We start from the raw sequence: 22,349 nt of genomic DNA on the forward strand, positions 1-22,349 counted from the left end.
CAGAAACAATGCACCCACCAAACCTGTTAGACATTTAATTTCTAGAGAATGAAGAGGCAACAGAAATCTGAAAATGACAACTTCAGCAACTCGCACAAAAAGAGCATCCCCAAGAGGCAAAAACAGGGACAAAGATTTACCAGAGACAGATTCCAGAAAATAGGGACTGTCCTTGGTATATAGGGACCATTGGGAGCCTATGCACTTGCACAAAAATCTTACTTTGCATTATTTATTTTGATTTTGCTATACATAGGTAGGAAAGACAGTTATGGAGGGCACTGAATCCATTCCACCTTATGCAGCCATCTCTCCCAGTTCTGTGACTTCAACATTGCCCAAATATTTCCAAGCACACAATTACTACCTTCTGCCACAAAGTCTTGAAATGTGATGTTCTTTTTTTTAAAAAAAGTTCTTGGATCTGAAAAGGTTGAATGGCACCACCAGCTGAAGAATTTTTAAGTGCAATGCTTGCTTGAAATTGGTGTCAGCACTTGAGCATAAAAACATAAGAACAGTCCTGCTGGATCAGGCCCAAAGCCTATCTAGTCCAGCATCCTGTTTCACACAGTGGCCCACCAGATGCCTCTGAGGTCACGCCCTCTCTCCTGCTGTTGCTTCCCTGCAACCGGTATTCAGAGGCATCTTGCCTCTGAGGATGGACGTGGGCACCAAACTAGTAGGCATTGATAGTCCTGTCCTCCATGAATTTGTCCAAGCCCCTTTTAAAGCCATCCAAGCTAGTGGCCATCACCACATCCCGTGGCAGAGAATTCCATCGATTAATTATGTGCTATGTGAAAAAGTACTTCCTTTTGTTGGTCCTACATTTCCTGGCCTTCAGTTTCATGGGATGACCCCTGGTTCTAGTGTAGTGAGAAAGGGAGAAAATTTTTCTCTGTGTCTTCTCTCTCTATACAATGCATATTGTATAAAGATAAATGCCCTTTTCACAGCTGACATGCGCTGTGAATGCAGCGCTGGCCATTTAACTCCTGAACGGGGCTGCGTGGCCCCGCTCAGGAACTAAACCAGCACCCCCCACGTCTGATGTCAGACGCGTGGGGGTATCAGAGCCCTGGAGGAGCGGCGGCCCAGGTTCTTTGAATCCATTCGCCCAATAGTGGCTCTGCCCCTGTCATGGCTCCTGGGAGCATGAAGACCATGATGCAAGCTGTTGGTTTCTGAATTGCAACTTAAGACCTAAGAGCTCATGCATAAATTATTGATAGAGGGGAAGGGAGCATCTGTGATTACAGTGAATTTCTTTAATAGGCATTAATTAAGCCTTATTAATGTTACTGTACTGAAGTTCAACACCGCAATATTGTATTAAGAAAAATGTCATTTACCAAAGGTCTCTTTTTATATCTAAATATTTATTATGGGTAAACGTGTGTGTTTGGACTCTTGAGAGAGAGGGGTGTGTGAAATTTAATGGTGAAATGTGAAATTTTATTGCATATATTAGATATTGAATCAATGATTCAGAAAATTGCAATTTCTGTTGACTTTCCCACTATTTCAGTATGAGTGCCCCAGGCTGCAAATTGTTTTTAAAAGGGCATATAACCCATCCCTGACTTTTGCAATTCCCCCGCAATACTTTGAGGCTGGCTAAGAGCCTGTACCATGTCATAGGTTATGATCCAACCATATTATTGATTGATTGATTTGATTTGATTTGATTCGATTTAATTTGTATACCGCCCTTCCAAAATGGCTCAGGGCAGTTTACAATTAAAACAAACCACTAAAACAGTAAAGAGTTAAAACAATATAACAATTAATAATTTAAAAACATTTTAAAACAACAATTAAACAATTACAGTGATTAAAATCCCAAAATCGGGTTTTTAATTTTAAAATAAACCAGATATTTAAAAGCCCCAAATTTAGGAAGCTGAGAAAGGTTGGGTGAAAAGATAGGTTTTCAGGTGTTTTTTGAAAATTGCCAGAGATGGGGAGGATCGTATCTCAGCAGGGAGCGCATTCCACAATCTCGGGGCAGCAACCAAGAAGGCCCCACCACATGGGTAACATTGTACACATTAAGTGACAAAGGCAAATAGGGCGTATAGCTATTTGGTCAAATAGCCAGTTTAATAAGCAGATGTATTTAAGCAGTGAAAAGGAACCAGAAGGCCACCTAATTCAACTGCTCTGCTACAAGTCAGGACCATCCACCAAAAAGCCCTCATAGGATGAGCTCTGATCTCTAGACAAAAAGCAGGTGCACTGCAGAAAGGGGTTGTGGAGCAAATTACTTTAGTTCACTCAAGAAAATCACATGATACAAGTGAAGGTGTGGAGGGTGGAACAGAATAACTGGTAAATTCCTATGCTTGCTGCATGAACACTGCAAACTTCCAGTGAACACCAGAAAGAGTAAAGGGGAGATATGTCTATAGAAATGTGAACAAAAGGTGGTAAAGTGCATGCACAAAGAGCTGCAATTGGTGATCACTCCCTGGCGTTGAGTTTTCACATGTTTATCCTATTTACATACTTTATCTCCCTTTCAAACTTTGTCATGTCCACAATGGCAAATACTACATAAAGGCCACTTTCGCACATAATACGGAAGCGGAGATTCGGCGAGGGGGGAGGGGCAGAGGCTTCCTTACTGTTACATGCGAATGTGTGCGACTCCGCTTCCATGCAGTGACCAACCCAAGGTTCGGTTGTTCTAACTCCAATTCGAACTCTTGGGTTGTAGTGTGTTTCTTTGCCGCAACCCGAGGTTAGGTGCAGCCTGCGTTGCGTCCCAATTCAGGACTGCAAGCCGCATCCCCTTCAGCCGAAGTTGAGGAAGGAAGCTCAACTCCAGCCGTGATTGGCTGTACGAGCTGTCCTTCATGCCAGAAGGAAGCACATGCCAAAAGGAAGCCCACACTGCCAGTTCCCCTTCCTCTCTGCAGTCTCACTGATTTGGACAGGAGAGAAGGGACGGGCGGGGGGAGTGGAACATGTGAATGTGGCCAGTGTGTGAACTGACCCTCAGCTGTGCTGCAGGAATGCATAAAAGGGTAGCTAAATGCACTAACTTTATAGGAGATTAATGGAATTCTGCAACGCTGGAATAAACTTTTAAATCACAATTTAAGTACCCTCTAATCTGAGCAAAATCTGTCTGGAAACTACAATTAATTGCTCCTGCCCATGAGAAGAAAATTATATGAGTGTTTAAATGCAGGGTTACATTAGATGATCTCTGCAGCACTCATCAACGTAACTATGATATTTCTTGCCTTCTGCATTTTGGGACACATCTGTACTGGACGAGAATTCAAGAGTCATTGAAAAGTTAATAGCTAGCCCTGGGAAAAGAAGAATTTAAAAGGAACTGAATGATCAGACTAAGAAAAATGGTTGTAATGAAACTCCTCAGACTTAGGCCTACTTTGTGCAAAAGCAATCACACAATTGGAAAATCAGATTACTGTCTTTTAAATATCCACCTCTTCCCTTCTCAGCCATATGCATTCAACAGGAGCCATGAGGAAGGAGCAACCAGGATCAGCACCACAGAGTACAGGGCAAGGATATTTAACCCTCTCACACTACACTGAAGTCCTGATTAAAACCAAGCCCAAAAATCATGCATCGGCAGTGCCAATAGATGCTTCTGTTTCAGGGTTATTAGTCGTTTCAGCTGTGTAGTTTTATTAGGACCATGGTGTGGCAGGAACCCTTTCCTGCCACAGCATGTTCCTAATGTACACCATGATTCCAATCCTGATCACTCCCTGACTACTATTTTACTTTTAAAAGAAACAAATACACAAGGCTAAGTTTAACTTCCCATTCAATTTGGCCCATAGCTGTGTGCCAAAGAGACTTAAATGGAAGAACCAATAGCTCTTCACAGAGCATGTGTTTTGCATTCAAAAGACCCCAGGTTCAACCCCTGGAATCTCCAGTTAAAAGGATAGTAGAGCAGAAGAATATTCAAATGTACATCCACATACTTGCACAACTAGTCCCACATTTGTTTATGCACTATTAAAGTTGCAATCCTTTGTACATACTCATGGGTAAGTCCCACTGAAATCAGCAAGATTTCATTTTGAGTAAATGTAGGATTGGACTAAGAGTCTTACCCAAAGTTCAGCCTTAAACATATAGCTGGGCTGGGATGCAAACTGGTACATTGTTTTGTTCAACAAAATACTGCCTCTCTCCAAATCATCAGCTGGGTAAATTTTTAATATATCTTATATTCATATTTATAGAAAAATGTTAAAATTATTGTGACATCCTTGAGGTTCTTTAGGTAGTCCTTACCCTTCCCTTTACCCTGGGATAAACCCCAGGGATAAACACAGAAAAATCCACGGCCACCACCTACTGAGTTAAATAGCAGTTAGACTTTTATGTGCCATGAGGTAGAGTGATTGCTTTGATTAAGAGATCTAATTGGAGTACTGAGAAACATTGCCAGTTTCTAACCTCTGAACACCCAACTCCCCTATGGCCTAAGAATATACTGGACCAATCTCAATCCCCACAAAAATGGCTACACAAGAAATTGGAGATTAATGCATGGTGCTCGCACTCCTCCTTTCCAGTTATAAGAATCCAGATAAGAACATAAGAACAGCTCTGCTGGATAGGGCCCAAGGCCCATCTAGTCCAGCATCCTGTTTTACACAGTGGCCCACCAGATGCCACTAGAAGCCTACAGCAGGAGTTGAGGGCATGCATATTTTAGTAGCAATCAGGTTGGCATCATGCCAGCCCAATATTGAGTGGAGACCGTTAATCTAAGATCTATAGTTGTCAATCTCTTTTATATGTTGGATTGGTGCAGTGCCAACCCAACATCTACTAAAATGTCCAGGTTCTTATGACCATAAACTGAGAGCATTAATATCTGGTTTCCCATTTAGCTGGCACCATGGGGACTGTGAGAGCCCTCCCACTGTCTCAGTAGCCCCAAAGGGCAAATGAGTTACCATTCATTCATTCATTCGATTTCTATACCGCCCTTCCAAATATGGCTCAGGGTGGTTTAGACAGAGAAATAATAAATCAATAAGATGGATCCCTGTCCCCAAAGGGCTCACAATCTAAAAAGAAACATAAGACAGACACCAGCAACAGTCACTGGAGGTACTGTGCTGGGGGTCAATAGGGCCAGTTACTCTCCCCCTGCTAAATAAAGAGAATCACCACATTAAAAGGTGCCTCTTTGCCAAGTTAACAGGGGTAACTAACTACCATAACATTAGATAAAATCCTGCCTGGGTAATTTATGTTACGTTTAATAACAGAGAACAGAGAACTGAAGGCAAGCAGGGGAACGAACAAAAAACATTCTAGCTGCATATACTCGCCCTAGCTGATATAATAAGCAGGTAGGTTATATTTTACATGGTGACAGAAACAATGAAGTTCCAAACAGCAGTCAGGTTTTTCTTCCTTCCTTCCTTCAGAAATCAGTCTCTTCTTACCCTCTTGGCAGAAGATGCAGTGTGGAATCACGGGAGTATGACTTCAACTATCACTAAACTGAAAACCTCCCCAAAAAAGACTCAGCTGCATATTTATAGGAACCATCGTTGTGAGGGCACAAGGGCATAACCTGATATATAAATGGTTCCTAATTAATGAATGATACAGAATGCATAGAAACTGTTGCCCTAGCCAATGCACATTCAGTGTCTAGGGTGAATCAAGAGTTAACAAATAGTAGCTACATGTAACCTTGCTCCTGAAAAAATTACTGTATGAGGCTAGGGGGGTTTCATGGAGAGCCGGCTTAGCCCGCTCTCCCCACAGATAATCACAATTGCAGCCCTGGGCGGCCAGATTGGACACCCACACAACTGCTGGTTCCATCACGGAGCCGGCAGTGGCTGCGGGAATCGGGGGCAGCGTGGCCCCCGGAAGTTCCAAGATGCCCCCGAGCCCGTGTGTTTTGGTGTGGCACAGTGTGGGGCCACACCAATACACAATCAAAAAGATGAGGTTAACGGAATGTTCACATCGTTAAGCTCGGCTAAGGGGAGGGGTACTTTGGGAAGTTTGCTGCCGGGAGCCACACAGCTCCTATTGCAGCACATGACTGGCCGAAATCGGGCTAGGCTCCCTTAGCCCAATTTCGACCAATTGTGAGAATAGCCTCTATCTGTATTGGTAAACTACAGATTTACAGAGGATGATTTATGTATTTACATAAACACATAATAGACATAATTTATTTATGTAATTTTTATGTAAGAGGATTATTTATGTAACTTACCATGATATATTCCTAACTTTCCACAATAAGCTTTCAAATTTTCCTTTTCTCTTTGGAAAAAGTAGTGGTGACATTCCAGATCAGTTACAATAAAACGTTCAATTTGCAGTGTATTAACATTAAAACATTGGCCTAGTATAGCCAACACTTTCTAACCAGTCCCATCCCACACGATTGAAGCACATCGTGAACACATATATCCTACTAGCTTCCCAGTATGCTGGGACATCAGCACATAATTGTGTGGGCAGGAGGTTCATCCAAGCCACCACATGCAATTTAAATCCTATCTGAATGGCAAATAGAGGGGCAGTCTAGACTTGTGTGATTATCACCCCTTGTGATTAGGCAACAGCAAGATGGTGCAACTGGAGAGGGGCTCGATGTCCATATTCATATCCATATGCTCACGTTCCTAATCATGTGGGACAAGTCAGAATGAATTGTCCAGTCCAGCCTACTGTAAATGGGATGTTTTTACATAAGTGATCTGAACAGATGAAATCCTTTACAATGTAAAAGAAATAATGGGAATGCACAATTTTAATATTACTCTATCAACTAGAGAATCATTGCACTCCTTAAAAATAGAGCGTATTGTGTGTGGGAAGATGTCCTTTATTCTTCTCCACCTTGAATAATTAACATTCACATCTCTATAGAGGCTGGCTATTATATTATGTAACACATTAGGCACTGGGTGTGGAGCCTTATGTTAGAGTAGCAAAGGGACTGGTGTGCATTTGAGACTACATGACATCATGCTTCCCCTCACCCAGTCCAAAAAGGTGCAGCTGCTACAGACTCCATTTCTTTCCTCACAGGAAGAGAGAGGTGTGGGGGGAAGGAGCTGAACGTCAGATGTCTTCCCATCCCCCTTCACCTTGCAACTATGCTTCTGAGGGATAGGGAAAGGGAGAAGTTCCAATCAACTCCAGTAAGCTGTTTGGATCCTAATCTCAGGCACTCTCTCGCTATGTCAAGGTATCTCCACATATATCTTCTGAGTGAAGCATGCTGTCACATGTAAACAGCAGAACCTACTAGCAGAACCCATCCTCAGCAAACTCTTCCCATGTTGCATGAAGAAATCGTTTCATATGGCACTGTCAGTGAAGCTACAGTTCAGGCTATTCTGGTGGGTTATACTCTTGAAAGATTCCTGCTCTTTCATCCCACAGGAGCCTTATTTCACTTTGCACATAGAGTGATGGTAACGTTTTAAACCCTTGCTTCATGAGTGGCCTATGTCTGACAACAGATGGTGTTTTTAAAAGCTGAATTAAAAGTTAGTTGGATAGAGCTGCTTTGCTGGGGGGGGGGACCTCCATAAATAGCATTTTTGCAATCAATTGTATTCCCAGATTCCAACAGAAAAAGAGATAAATATTAATTCATGGAGAATTTATACTTTACTCCTAATGGCTTCTATATTTTACATGTAGTGATCAAAGTGCTATGGTTTGCCATAGTTTGTTATGAGAATGATCAAACACAAATCCTCAGGCTCACACACTCCCTCCTCCCCTTCACTGCCTCCTTTGCAGGAAGGAAGGAAATAAGAAGCTTCCAGTCAGGATTTGCAACAATAGGTTTGATATCCTAGTTTGTGAACAAACTGTGGTTTGCACAAACCATAGTCTGCTAAACTTAGGCAAAATAAAAAACCGGTTTGTTGCCCACAGTGCTCAGGTAAGACTTCATCCACTGGCACCAGCACATGCAATAAGGGTGTGTGTGCACCATGAGTATTATTTATTTTATTTATTTGATTTTTATACTGTCTCACCCAAATAGTTCCAGGCAGTTCACAAATATAAAAACAGATAAAAACAAAATAACTCATTAGAAACAATAAAAATTAGAACCAGTTTAATATCATTTCAATATTAACTAAAGTCCAGGCTAAAAATATATATGTTTTTACAGCTCTTTTAAAGGTTGCTAAAGCTCTTAAGCTCAAATATCCATAGGGAGTGCATTCCAGAGCCCATCAGCAGCTACAGAAAAAACGCCTGATCCTGTGAGCTGGCGGTAGCCAAGGACAGAACTCTCCTGATGACCTTAACATGCAGTGGGGATCATACTAAAGAAGGCACTCTCCCAGGTAATCCAGTTCTAAGCTGTATGGACATTCTTTCCCCTTCTCAATGTTCCAGGGTGCCTTTCCCTTTGCAATGGGATGTGGTAATGGCCACCAGCTTGGATGGCTTTAAAAGGGGCTTAGACAAATTAATGGAGGACAGGTCCAAAAATGGCTACTAGTCTTTTTGGCTATAGGCTGCCTCCAGGCTCAGAGATGGGGTGACTCTGAATACCAGTTGCAGGGAAGCAACAGCAGGAGAGAGGGCATGCCCTCACCTCTTGCCTGTGGGCTTCCAGTGCCATCTGGTGGGCCACTGTGTGAAACAGGAAGCTGGACTAGATGGGCCTTGGGCCTGATCCAGCAGGGCTGTTCTTATGTTCTTAATCATATGAAGGGGTGGTTAGTTATCAATCCTAGTTTATAAATACAACAAAATATTTGTTTAAACTACAAATACTAGTTTAAACTAATATTTGTAGTATGTATGGAGGAACAGTTTGGATAAACCACACACACACACACACACCACTGATAATTAGGGAAAGGAACCCCAGCACATTAGGAGCACATCCTCGTTCCTCATCAAAACGCTTCAAAAGCCTCACTGCACGTGTGCACGTCACGTCCTGTGTCGCATGTGTGCACATGTCAGGCATGCGCACGACGCGTGCACGTGCAGTGAGGCTTTTGAAGCCTTTTGATGAGGAATGGGGGTAGGGGCAGCAGGAAGGTACCCTGCAACCACAAATGCTTATAAAGCAGGGAGCGCTGGAGGGGGGAAAGCGGTGAGAGGGGTAAGTACACCCTCCCCCGCCCTTAAAGAGCCCCCCCCCGTGCCGGACCGGTTGCGTGCACAAAACTAATAAAAATAAAACAAAAACAATTTAAAACAACTCCACATAGTAAAAGAGTTTAAAATTAGTTTTATTTATTCATTTGTTTATTTATTTACCACATTTTTACACCACCTGATATAGACATCTCTAGGCGGTGTACAAAGTTAAAACATAGCAAATGTAAATAGTATAAACAGTTAAAATTCACAAGAAATAAAACAATCTCTGTAGATAAAAACATATTAAAATTTTAAAATTTCAGTTAAAAGCCTGGGAAAACAGGTACATCTTGAGGGTCTTCCTAAAAGCAAGCAGAGAAGGAGATGCTCTTATTTCAACAGGAAGTGAATTCCAGAGCCCCGGGGCAGCCACAGAGAAGGCTTTTAATTAAAAGCCTGAGAAAACAGGTATGTGGAGAATTCCACAAGCTGATTATGCATTGTGTAGAAAATGTACCTTCGTTTGCTGGTCCTAGATTTCCTGTCAATCAATTTCATGGGATGACTCCTGGTTCTAGTGTTATGTGAGAGGGAGAAGAATTCCAAGTTGCTTGAAATGGTGAGGCCTACCACCTGCCCTCTTGATCCTTGCCCAACATGGCTTATACTATCTGGCAGGGAGGCTGTGGTAGAGGGCCTAGTAGAGATTATAAACGCTTCTCTGAGGGAGGGCAGGATGCCTCCTTGTCTTTAGGAGGCAATCATTAGACCCCTTCTGAAGAAGCCTGCCTTGGATCCCTCAGAGTTAAATAATTACAGGCCTCTCTCCAACCTTCCATATTTGGGCAAGGTGATTGAGAAGGTGGTGGCCTCGCAGTTCCAGGTGGTCTTGGAGGAAACTGATTATCTAGACCTATTTCAAACTGGCTTTCGGGTGGGCTATGGGGTGGAGACTGCCTTGGTGGGCCTGATGGATGATCTCCAATTGGGAATTGACAGAGCGAGTGTGGCTCTGTTGGTCCTTTTGGATCTAGCAGCTTTTGATACTATTGACCATAGTATCCTTCTGGAACGTCTGAGGAGATTTGGGGGTGGGAGGCACTGCTTTGCAGTGGTTCCGCTCCTACCTCACAGGCAGATTCCAGATGGTGTCTCTTGGAGACTGTTGTTCTTCAAAATCTGAACTTTTGTATGGTGTCCCTCAGGGCTCCGTATTGTCTCCGATGTTGTTTAACATCTACATGAAACTGCTGGGAGAGATCATCGGGGGATTTGGTGCAGGGTATTATCAATATGCCGATGACACCCAAATCTATTTCTCCATGTCAACATCATCAGGAGAAGTCATAACCTTCCTAAACGTCTGCCTGGAGGCAGTAATGGGCTGGATGAGGGATAACACATGAGGCTGAATCCAGATAAGATGGAGGTACTTATAGTGTGGGGTCAAAACTCGGGAGACGATTTCGATTTGCTGGTTCTGGATGGGGTCATGCTCCCCCGGAAGGAACAGGTATGCAGTCTGGGGGTGCTTCTGGATCCGAACCTCTCCCTGGTGTCCCAGGTTCAGGCGGTGGCCAAAGGTGCTTCTTATCAGCTCCGGTTGATACACCAGCTGCTTCCATTTCTTTTTTTTTTTGCAAATTCAATTTTTATTGATTTTAACAATAGCAAAATTATCATTCATTAAAAATACACACATAAAAGGTGGACTTCCCGCTCACATTTCTTCGTGAATCAACAACTATAACATTTACCCTTGCTATGATAATAATTCAAAACATAAGTTCAAACCCTTACAAACATAATTAATCTAACCAACCTGCGATTTATACTAAATTTCAAACCCTGCTGTCAAGTCCATAGTAGGAAAGTAATTCTTTAGATACAACAAAAATGGTTTCCAATCTTCTTTAAAACATTCCAAGTTTTGATCTCTTAATAGTGCTGTAAGTTTTGCCATCTCCGCATATTCCAAAATTTTTAACAGCCAGTCTTCTTTTGAAGGCAGTTCACTAGACTTCCATTTCTGTGCATATATAATTCTAGCCGCCGTGGAGGCATACATTAAAAATGTTAAATTGGTTGTAGATATTGCACCTTGTGTTATTCCCAGCAGGAAGGATTCAGGCTTCTTAGAAAATGTTATTTTAAATATTTTCTTTAATTCATTATATATCAGATCCCAATAGGCTTTAGCCTTCCCACAGGTCTACCACATGTGAAAAAATGTGCCTTCAAAATGTCCACACTTCCAACACTTGTTTGAAAAATTTTTATACATTAATGCCAATTTTTTTGGTGTCAGATACCATCTACACATCATTTTATAATAATTTTCTTTGATAGCATAACATGCAGTAAATTTTAAATCATTTTTCCATAACTTTTCCCAGGCTGCCATTTCTATATTACGCCCCGCATCTTGAGCCCATTTTATCATAGTCATTTTAACCACTTCGTCTCTTGTTTCCTCCAAAAGCAACAGTTTATACATTTTAGAAACTAATTTCCAGCTGCTTCCATTTCTTGAGATGAATGACCTCAGAACAGTGGTACATCTGCTGGTAACCCCCGTGATGGATTACTGCAATGTACTCTATGTGGGGCTGCCTTTGTATGTAGTCTAGAAACTGCAGTTGGTTCAGAATGTGGCGGCCAGATTGGTCTCTGGGTCATCTAGGAGAGACCATATTACTCCTGTATTGAAGGAGTTACACTGGCTGCCGATACATTTCCGGGCAAAATACAAGGTGCTGGTCAGTGGTCATTACCTATAAAGCCCCAAACAGCTTAGGCCCTGGGTATTTAAGAGAATATCTTCTTTGCCACGAGCCCCAGCGCCTGCTAAGATCATCTGGAGAGGTTCGCCTACGGCTGCCGCCAACTCACCTGGTGGCTACTCGGGAACGGGCCTTCTCCATGGCAGCCTCTGGACTTTGGGATGCGCTCCCTGTTGAAATAAGAGCCTCCCCATCTCTGGCAACTTTTTAAATGGCACTGAAGACACGTTTATTCACCCAGGCTTTTAATTAGATTTATAGTTTTAAATAATCTTAATACTGGGTTTTAAATATTTTTAATCTTTTAAATGATTTTAATTGTTAATTGATTTAATGTTTTAAATTATTTTAATTGCAAACCACTCAGAGATGCAAGTTTTGTGTGGTATAGAAATATTTTAAATAAATAAATAAATAAATAAATAAATAAATTTGTCTCTATCCACTTTCTCCACACCATGCACCATCTTATAGACCTCTATCATGTCTCCACACAGTCGTCTTTTTTCTAAACTAAATAGCCCCAAGTGCTGTAGCCTTGCCTCATAAGAAAGGTGCTCTAGGCCCCTGACCATCTTGGTTGCCCTATTCTGCACCTTGTCCAGTTCTACAATGTCCTTTTTTAGATGTGATGGTGACCAGAATTGTACACAGTACTCCAGGTGTTGCCGCACCATAGTTTTGTATAAGGGCATTATAATATTAGCAGTTTTATTTTCAATCCCCTCCCTAATGATCCCTAGCATGGAATTGGCCTTTTTCACAGCTGCCGTACATTGAGTTGACACTTTCAACGAGCTGTCCACCACGACCCCAAGATCCCTCTCTTGGTCAGTCACCGACAGCTCAGATCCCAACAACGTATACTTGAAGGTGGGAGTTTTCGTCTCAGTGTGCATCACTTTACATGTGCCAGCACTGAACAGCATTTGCCATTTTGTCACCCACTCACCTAGTTTGGAGAGATCCTTTTGGAGCTCCTCACAATCCATTTGCGATTTCACTACCCAAAAGAGTTTGGTAGCATCTGCAAATTTGGCCACCTCGCTGCTTACCCCTACTTCTAGATCATTTATGAATAAATTAAAAAGCACCGGTCTCAGTACAGATCCCTGGGGGACCCCACTTCTTGCTTCCCTCCATTGTGAAAACTCTCCATTTATACCTACCCTCTGTTTCCTGTCCTTCAACCACTTAGCAATCCACACATGTACTTGTCCCCTCATCCCATGACTACTAAGTTTTCTCAGGAGTCTCTGATGAGGAACTTTGTCAAAAACTTTTTCGAAGTCCAAGATATACTATGTCAACTGGATCACTTTTATCCACACACTTGCTAATGCTCTCAAAGGACTCCAAAAGGTTGGTGAGGCAAGATTTACCTTTGCAGAAGCCATGCTGGTTCTCTTCCAGCAGGGCCTGTTCTTCTATGTCCTTTACCATTTTTTTCTTGAGGATGCTTTCCATCAATTTGCCTGGAACAGACGTTAAGCTAACTGGCCTGTAATTTCCTGGATCGCCCCTGGATCCCTTTTTGAAAATCAGTGTTACATTGGCTACTTTCCAGTCCTCCGGTACAGAGTCTGATTGCAGGGATAAGTTATATGTTTTAGCAAGGAGGCCAGCAATTTCACATTTGAGTTATTTCAGGACTCTTTTTTAAAAATTGCTTTTATTAGTATTACAAGTAGAAACAGAAAGGTTACATCTCTGAGACTCCAACAAGGGCAAACAAGTTTACATACAAAGTCTATCCTTCAAAACCAAAACAAAGAAAAAATGCAATAGTGTTAGTTGAATCTAAAGGGTCCTAAACTAGGCATCAGACATCAATAGCAATCAGTAAATAATCTTGAACTCCACTACGGGAAATTAGAAAAGAAAAAGTCTGTCCCAACGTGATTGATCATCCCACTATCAAACGGTTTGAGAAGGAGAGAGCCAACCCAACTATGATAAAGTCGATATGATACAATTATTTCGAACTCAGGGCAAAGCATCTCCAGTACTCTGTGGTTTGAACATCACAGACACAAAAAATGATATTGGGTATTATTGATAAGATTCTGTATTCTATAGGGAGGGGAATATAAGTCCCCTTGCTCTAATTTTGTCCTATTTCTGAATTAAGACCTGTATAAGTAATCATAAGAAACAAAATTTATTAAAACTTTTAGTAAGTGGGATAACTATGTCTTGTAACGTATATATTTAATAAAGTATGTTTTGTAGTATGTTATTCTCCAATACTCAACAAAGGAAGTTTCCTAAACAAATCATGGATCTTCTAGCCTTTTCCATCCCATCAACATTAAATGAGAGATATAATATATTAGCAATAGCACTTACAATAGCAATAGCACTTACATTTATATACCGCTCTATAGCCGGAGCTCTCTAAGCAGTTTACAATGATTTAGCATATTGCCCCCAACATTCTGGGTACTCATATTATATTAACTTATATGTTAAGCTGGTGGGCTAAGACAATCTAGAATGATCACAGGTCATCCATGATTCTGGCCAAACTGAAAATGAATTCAAAGAATTTTAAATGCCTTGTACTATCCAACCGAATAACCAATAGGAACCACAGCAGCAGACTTCACCAGCAAGGTGCTGAACAGTTCTCTTCCAAATGAACTTCAATGTTATGGATAACAAATACAGGAATCTAAATAAAGATTAATCCTACATAAGAGCTCAAAAACAAATTTGTAATTTTAGGTGTACTTCAAATATGTCTCAAATATATCCTAATATACATTATTAAGTTCACTTCAGTACCATTTATAATATTGTAATATCCATACAATAAAGGGGAAAGATCTCTCAGGCAAGACATATGTTAATTTTATATGTCACTGTGTTCAAATCACACCCTAAGTTGCTTCAATCCCTTCATACTAGCTCTCTTCCCCAAAAATCATTTGGCTACCTCCTAAAAAATCCGTGGGAGATTCAAACAGCTACACAGAGAAGGCTTGTTAATATCTGTAGGCTCGACTAAAAAACTAATCATCAGAGGGAGTAGAGTTTAGAACTCTCACAGAACATTCCCCCTATTTCAGGACTCTTGGATGGATGCCTGGCGATTTGCTAGTTTTTCAGACTGTTTTTCCAGACAGTTTAGAACATTAACTCTTGTCATTTCTATCTGACTCAGTTCTTTAGCCTCCATCCCTGAAAAGCCTGTTTCAGGAACAGGTATATGCTCAGTATCCTCTGCTGTGAAGACAGATGCAAATAACCCATTCAGATTCTCTGCACTCCATATCCTCCTCAATAATCCCTTTCTCTGCCTCATTGTCTAATGGTCCAACCGCCTCCCTGGCAGGTTTCCTGCTTCTGATGTATTTAAAGAAGTTTTTGTTATTCCCCTTGATGGTTTTAGCTACATGTTCCTCGAACTCTCTTTTTGCCTCCCTTGTTGTCACCTTGCATTTCTTTTGCCAGAGTTTGTGTTCCTTTCTGTTCTCTTCATTTGGACAGGCCTTCCGATTTTGGAAGGAAGTCTGCTTCCCTTTTATGGCTTCTTTGACTTTACCTGTTAGCCATGCTGGCATCCTCCTGGACTTAGTGGTACCTTTCCTCCTTTTGGGTATACAATCTAACTGGGCTTCTAGTATTGGGGAGTGAAGTGACTCTCCTGATTTTCCCTTTCAGCTTTCTTTTCACCATACTCCTCATTTGGGAGAAGTTTCCTCTTCTGAATTTCAAAGTGTCTGTGTTTGACTTCCTTGGTGATTCTCTCCCCACATGTATGTTGAGTTGCACTATAGTCACTGTTCCCTAAAAGGTCTGATATCATGCACCAGTTCCTGAGTGCCACTCAGGATTAAGTCCAAAGTCACCTTCTCTCTGGTTGGTTCCAAGACCAAGTGTTCTAGGGCACAGTCATTCTGCCCTAGATTTGACTTCTTTGTCATTACCTGACTGTGAGTTTACCCAATTTCTGAGGCTATTCACACAATTGTAGAAAAATGGGCTAGCCTCCTCTAGCCTGATTTTCTACAATCATGAGAACCACCGGGCTCAGCTAGGAGCCCGGTGGTTCTTGAGCGGGTGACCCACTCAAGTAGCCCGCCCTTTAAACCGCGTGCTCTACAAACCCATTTTTTTATTTTGAGTAGCCACAGCGTGGCTCTCCGCCGTGATTACTCATGAGTAGACCCCCAGCGGGAGGCTGAAAAGCAGCCTCCCGGCTTGGGGGTCTCCCCAATATGCTCTGCGTGCTCATGCAGGGCATGCTGGAGCTTCTGGGGGGCACATGGCCTCTGAACTCCCCAGCCCCCGTCAGCTCCATCACAGAGCTGGCAGTCATGTGGGCAGCCGATCCGGCCGCCCAGGGCTCCCGCCCTGCTCGTGTGCAGGGAGAGCGGGCTTAATTGAAGTAATTGAAGTCACCCATTATTACTGCCCTGCCTCTCCTTGATGCCTTCCTGATTTCCTCCTGCAACTCCCAGTCACTGTCAGCGTTTTGATCCAGAGGGCGATAGCATGTCCCCAGTAGCACATTTCCTTTCAGGCCTTGTATTGTCATCCACAGGGTTTCTGTGGAGGACTCCAGACCTCCTAGGTTTTTACCTTGTTAGATTCTATCCCTTCTTTAACATACAGTGCTGCTCCACCTCCAAGGCACCCTTCCCTGTCCTTTATAATCCCACCTCACTACTGTTTTAAGGTCATTTACCTCCAGAAATAGGCGTAGCTGACATATCCTGCATATCAAGCTGATAAAAAGCGCTCCTAGCCACTTCCTCAACCTGAGAAACCGGAGAGTTTTGGATCCAGAAGCACTCCCAATCTATGTACCTGATCTTTCAGGGGTAGTGTAACCCCATTCAGAACAAGCAGATCTAAATAATCTCTTGGGTCTCGACCCCCCAAAGTTAGTACCACCATCTTATCTGGATTCAAGTTCAGTTTGTTATCCCCCATCCAGCCCATTACCGCCTCCAGGCAGGCATTTATGGAAGATATGCCATTTCCTGATGAAGTTGATAGGGAGAAATAGATTTGAGTGTCATCCGCATATTGATAACACCCTGCACCAAATCTCCTGATGATCTCTACCAGCGGTTTCAAGTAGATGTTAAAGAGCATTGGAGACAGTATGGAGCCTTATGGAACTCCATACAGTAACTCTTGCTTTGTAGAGCAACAGTCTCAAAGTCACACCACCTGGAATCTACCTGAGAGGTAGGAATGTAACCATTGTAGAACAGTGCCATCTAATCCCACCTTCGGCAACCCTGAAGGATACTATGGTCAATGGTATCACAAGCCACTGAGAGATCCAAATGGATCAGCAGAGTCATACTCCCTCTGTCAATACCTAATTGGAGATCATCCCTCAGGCCAGCCAAGGCAGTCTCAACCCCATAGCCTGCCCAAAAGCCGGTTTGAAATTGGTCTAGATAATCAGTTTCCTCCAGGACTTCTGGAGCTGAGCAGCCACCACCATCTCAATTACCTTGCCCAAACATGGGAGATTAGAGATGGGCCTATAGTTGCCTGAGGGGCCCAATGTAGGTTGGCAGCCATATTTTCAGTTCTAATTTGCCAGAGAATCTCTTTCTCCTCCACCTCTGCACCTTACAAACGCAAGGATGGACACTCCCAGTGGATGCCACCATTCCTCCTCCTCCATCAGCAACATTTTAGTTAGGCTGAACATCTTTCAGAGATGAAATAAAACATTTTATTGAGAAGAAATTTTGTATGACATTACGTCAGTTCTATATTTGTATTGTTAGCATTTTTATCTCTTTAATATGCTGTTAGTCCAGCCTGGATTTTAAAGAACTTCCTTACTCCAAAGTGTATATTTACCCTACAAATCTCTCAGAGGAAAACCAATTGCCTCATCATTGTGTATGTACAGTACAAAAATAAAATAAAAGGCCTTAATTATGGATGGAGCCTCCAGGCACTAGATTAATGCCAATACTAATATTACTAATAAACCTACTATGGCTAAGAAAACATGTATGGGTGAGACTCCAGATGTTCCTTGCACATGTTAAGTGAACACATCCTGCTGCACAGGCTAGTTCTGCAAACCTAAGATAATATCCCACAAATATATTAACCCCTTGGGTCATCACAGCTATTGGAGAGCGGCTGTTATATAGCCCTTTCTTTCAAGCAACCATCTCAAGGAAATATTAAATGTTGATGCCTTGAAGGTGCAATTCCCTTTGCTATTTTTGTTCCCGACTATAGCTAGAACATTTCTTTGAAACATGACTAATGTAAATTATATTTGGGCAATAACACTGGCCATAAACACCCCATATTTTAAATGCATACATTTTTAACAGACAAAATTCAACACACATAAGAAAGAACCAATGAAATGTAATTCAAAGCAACCGCATAACTACAGCTAAATCTTCAAAGACTATTGAGAGTCAAGCAGCTGGGTCAATGTATATCTTTATTCTCTAGGTGCTATAGGGTAACAATGGCACAGTCAGAAGTTTCTGAAATAAAGTGCTACAAAAATCCAAGAAAGCAGGTGTACGTGTAGGGTTACTGCTATCTGATTTGTAAGGTTCATCACATTTATGCCAACTGCTTACCTCTTAATGCCATCAAAATGTCACCAATGTATATCATTCATCCTTGTTGTGTTAATTCTTTCATTGTGTTAGGGATGTGCACGGTCCGGAGAAGTCCGGACCGGCACCGAAGGGGGGCCTTGTTTTTAGGGCGGGGAGGGCTTGCTTAGCCCTCCCGCCTCCTTGCCCCCGCCAGCGCCCGTATTTAACATTATAGGGGCGCTGGAAACCAGCCGCCCCCCCCCCGCCGCCGCCACCGCCGCCGCCGCGAAATCACTCTTAAAAACATCCAGCGATCGGAGGCCCGGTCTACCTGGCCCTTTCCCGGCGGGTAGACCGGGCCTCCGGAGAACGGCGTGGTTTGCGGTGCGCGCATGCGCGCGCGCGCGCAAGCCACCATTCTCCCGGAGGCCTTCCTAGCGAGAGGAGCTCTGTGCCGGAGCTCCTCTCGCTTAGTATCTACCGACCGGGTGAGCGACTGGGTGGGTGGGTGGGGGGGCGGGCGGGCAGCTAGCTGGGAGGGAGGGAGGGCTGGATGTTTTTAAGAGTGATTTCGCGGCGGCGGCGGTGGCGGCGGCGGGGGGGGGCGGCTGGTTTCCAGCGCCCCTATAATGTTAAATACGGGCGCTGGCGGGGGCAAGGAGGCGGGAGGGCTAAGCAAGCCCTCCCCGCCCTTAAAGATATACCCCCCACCCGGACCCGAACCAGCCCAGTCCGAACCGGTCCGGCAGTTCGGCCATTCTTTGGAATGGCCGCCGGACCGGTTCGGGCACACCACTACATTGTGTTATGGAAAGGCCCTATAACCCTAATCAACACTTGGATTGCTAGAGGATCTCCCTGAGGAGATAAGGTGGGATGGGCCAAACATTCCCCCCGCCCTTCTCCAAAATGGCCTTCAGGCAAGTCCTATTGGCACAGCAACTACTTCTGCCCTCACTGTTTCTCTTTCATTCAGGGCCAGCATCACTGGACCCCTGCCAAGCTCCATTCCTCAGCATGGGGCCCACTGCTATCCCCTGAAGCCTCTTGACCCTGCTGCTCTACCTGTTTGGCATCAGTGTCTATTTATTGGCCTTCAGTGAGCAAGTGAATGAACATTAACAGGAGTGAAGAGGAGGAGCAGCAGCCTCTGTTTTATCTTACCCTCCCACTCTGGGCAGCCATGTGGATTGGGCCTAGAGGAAGAAAGCAAGCAAATGAGCAATGGCAACAATTACAAAGAGGAGGTAGAACCACTGAGTGAGTGTGTCTTATGTCAAGTCTCCAGAAATTACGGGTTTTCCAGCTGTCAACCCATCACTTGTGGGTTAACAACTGGGTGAACTAGAGAGCATTCCTAAGAGTGCTTGGTTTCATCCAAGGATGTTTTTCCAAACCCCACTCCATACTAACAAATATGAAAAGTCTATATATATATACAGGCTAGTATAGCCACTTAGAATCAAAATGGGCTTTTCTGAGTTTTAACTGGGATTTGCTCCAATTCATTATGATTTTTTAATTATTATTATTTTATTCTAGGACCTGATGTGAATTACCTCATTCTGTGATGCAATTATTAAATCTCTATGCTGCAGAACATAGTTTTATGGAGCATACGGTAACAATTAAACATTTGCTTTTTTGCAATAGAAAAACATGTTAATAAATTTAATTCAGGGTTTAAGCGACTGTATTTTTACTAGCCAAAGGAGGTTTCTTTTTCCCCTTTTCGCATTTTATTCACAGATCTATAAATGCATTTACTGTAATAAAACAGGCAATCATGAAATCTAAAATGTTCACTGATGTATGGATACAAATTCAGTTTTATATTGGCTGGCTTGTACCTTCTGCTCATCACAGTGAGGAAGAAATTTATCTGAACAGGAGAGTCCAAGGGTGGAATAATATATGGCGCTGCACATGGATCTTCTACCACAAATGACTATTCTGTATAAATATTTCCCCTTTCCCCTGTATTATGGCATGTCACATATATATTTCCCCTCCAATACCACCAGCAGCAACCAATGAAGTGGAAGTAGAACGGGAATGAGAAAATATGATGCATCACACAGGTAAGTGCACCCAAACATTGTGGGGGAGAAGATGATAGGGAGAATATGATAGATTGCTGCTGAGAATGATAGCCCCATCTCAAGCATAATGAACAGTTCTGCATTATATGGAAAAGGAAAGATCAGGATCAGCCCTGGCTGCCAACACCTGTTCGCATCCATGCCCTGCTGTTCTGTACTCCAGTCTGCCACCTTGGTCTCAGTGTTTTGAGAGGAATATTCCGAGAGCATTCCCTCAACAAATACTGGCCCATCAGAATCCAGACCCCAAGACAGGCTGCCAAGGCTGCCACCAAGTGCACTACTCCATACTGGCTACGCCCTTCCCCTCACGCCAGCACCTCGCCACACGGGGCGTGGCCAGTGCTGAGCATGAATGTGCAGCCCTTTACCTTCTCCAGGCAGTGAGAGCTTCCATCACCAATCAGACACTTCCTTTTTCTCCCTCATTTGCAAGGGAGAAATAAGAAACACCCAACTGGTGAATAGAGCACTTGCCAGCTGGAGAGGGCAAAATGCATCCATGCCCAGCACCAGCCACACATGATGATGCAGAAGGAAGACACATGGCCAGTGGGGAATAACCTAACGTGGTTGGCCTCCGCTGTGGGAGGAAGTGTGGCAGTGGGGACGAGGGGGTGTTCTGTGGCCCCCCACAAGGGGGCGCTTTGGTGGCCCCTGGGTCCCTGCAGCCCAGGAGCATTTGTCCCCCCACCCTTGCTCCATTATCCCTTCATGCCTGGGCATACAACTCTCAGCCAAAACATTGTACCTTCCCCATTCCTTACATAGTTAGCTGCCTTATACAGAGTCAGACCCTTGGTCCATCTAGCTCAGTATCATCTACACTGACTGGCTGCAGCTCTCCTACATTTCAAGAAGTCCTTCCAGCCCTACCTGGAGCGTTTCCACACAGGGCTGTTACCATGAATTTCCTTCGGAAGAGAATGTGTGAGTTCACACACTGGCCAAACCTATCCCGAAGTCAATTCAAGATCTTTTGAAGCACTCCACACACAAATCAGGCTTTGTCTTCCGAATTCTAGCTTATCTCAACGTATGTCCAAGTTTTTAAAATGCTGGTTTTAAGCAGTTTTTTTCTGAACACACTGGAGCAAATAGGGAGAGGCACTGCCGTAGAATCATTAACATGATAAGAGGGAAACACTCTTTAGGAATGCAGATATAGCTCTTTAGAAATGCAAGTTGAGCTGGCTGTGTTTGCTCAAGCTGACTTTTTTGAACAATATTTGAACAATATTAGTCTGCTTGCTTAAGTTTTGTTCTGGTTAAAACACCATATAGACTGGAGGTGGCCTATATAGCCCTCAGACTAGTAGCCGTTGATAGGCATCTCCTCCATGAAGTTATCCAATCCCCTCTTAAAGCCATCCAAACTAGTAGCCAACACCATATCTTGTGGCAGAGAATTCCATAAGTTGATTTTGTGTTGTGTGAAAAAGTACTTCCATTTGTTGGACGTAAATTTGTTGGCAACCAATTTCATGGGATAACCCCTGGTTCTAGTATTCTGTGTGAGAGAGATAAATTCCTCTCTATCCATTTTCTCTACACCATGCATGATTTTATAAACCTCTATCATGTCTCCACACAGTTGTCTTTTTTCTAAACTAAAAAACCCCAGGTGTTGTAGCCTTGTCTCATAAGAAAGGTGCTCTAGGCCCCTGATCATCTTGGTTGCCCTCTTCTGCACCTTTTCCAGTTCCACAATGTCCTCTTTTAGATGTGGTGACCAGAATTGTATGCAGTACTCCAGGTGTGGCTACACCATAGTTTTGTATAAGGGCATTATAATATTAGCAGTT

The 22,349-nt window shown here is 43.1% G+C and overlaps 1 protein-coding gene and 1 long non-coding RNA gene across 10 annotated transcripts in view; one reads left to right on the forward strand and one right to left on the reverse strand.

Moving 5' to 3' along the window:
• LOC128322144 (uncharacterized) overlaps nucleotides 1-8,336 on the forward strand; it is a 28,465-nt gene extending 20,129 nt beyond the window's left edge. Inside the window, exon 4 of the long non-coding RNA XR_008305552.1 lies at nucleotides 8,180-8,336. This is a non-coding gene — a long non-coding RNA (uncharacterized LOC128322144). The remainder of the gene's footprint in view (nucleotides 1-8,179) is intronic.
• The window catches only part of HMCN1 (hemicentin 1), a 409,401-nt gene that overhangs the window by 368,817 nt on the left and 18,235 nt on the right, over nucleotides 1-22,349 (reverse strand). The window lies entirely within an intron of this gene.

This window comes from Hemicordylus capensis, chromosome 4 (genome assembly GCF_027244095.1).
Source record: "Hemicordylus capensis ecotype Gifberg chromosome 4, rHemCap1.1.pri, whole genome shotgun sequence".
NCBI lineage: Eukaryota > Metazoa > Chordata > Lepidosauria > Squamata > Cordylidae > Hemicordylus > Hemicordylus capensis.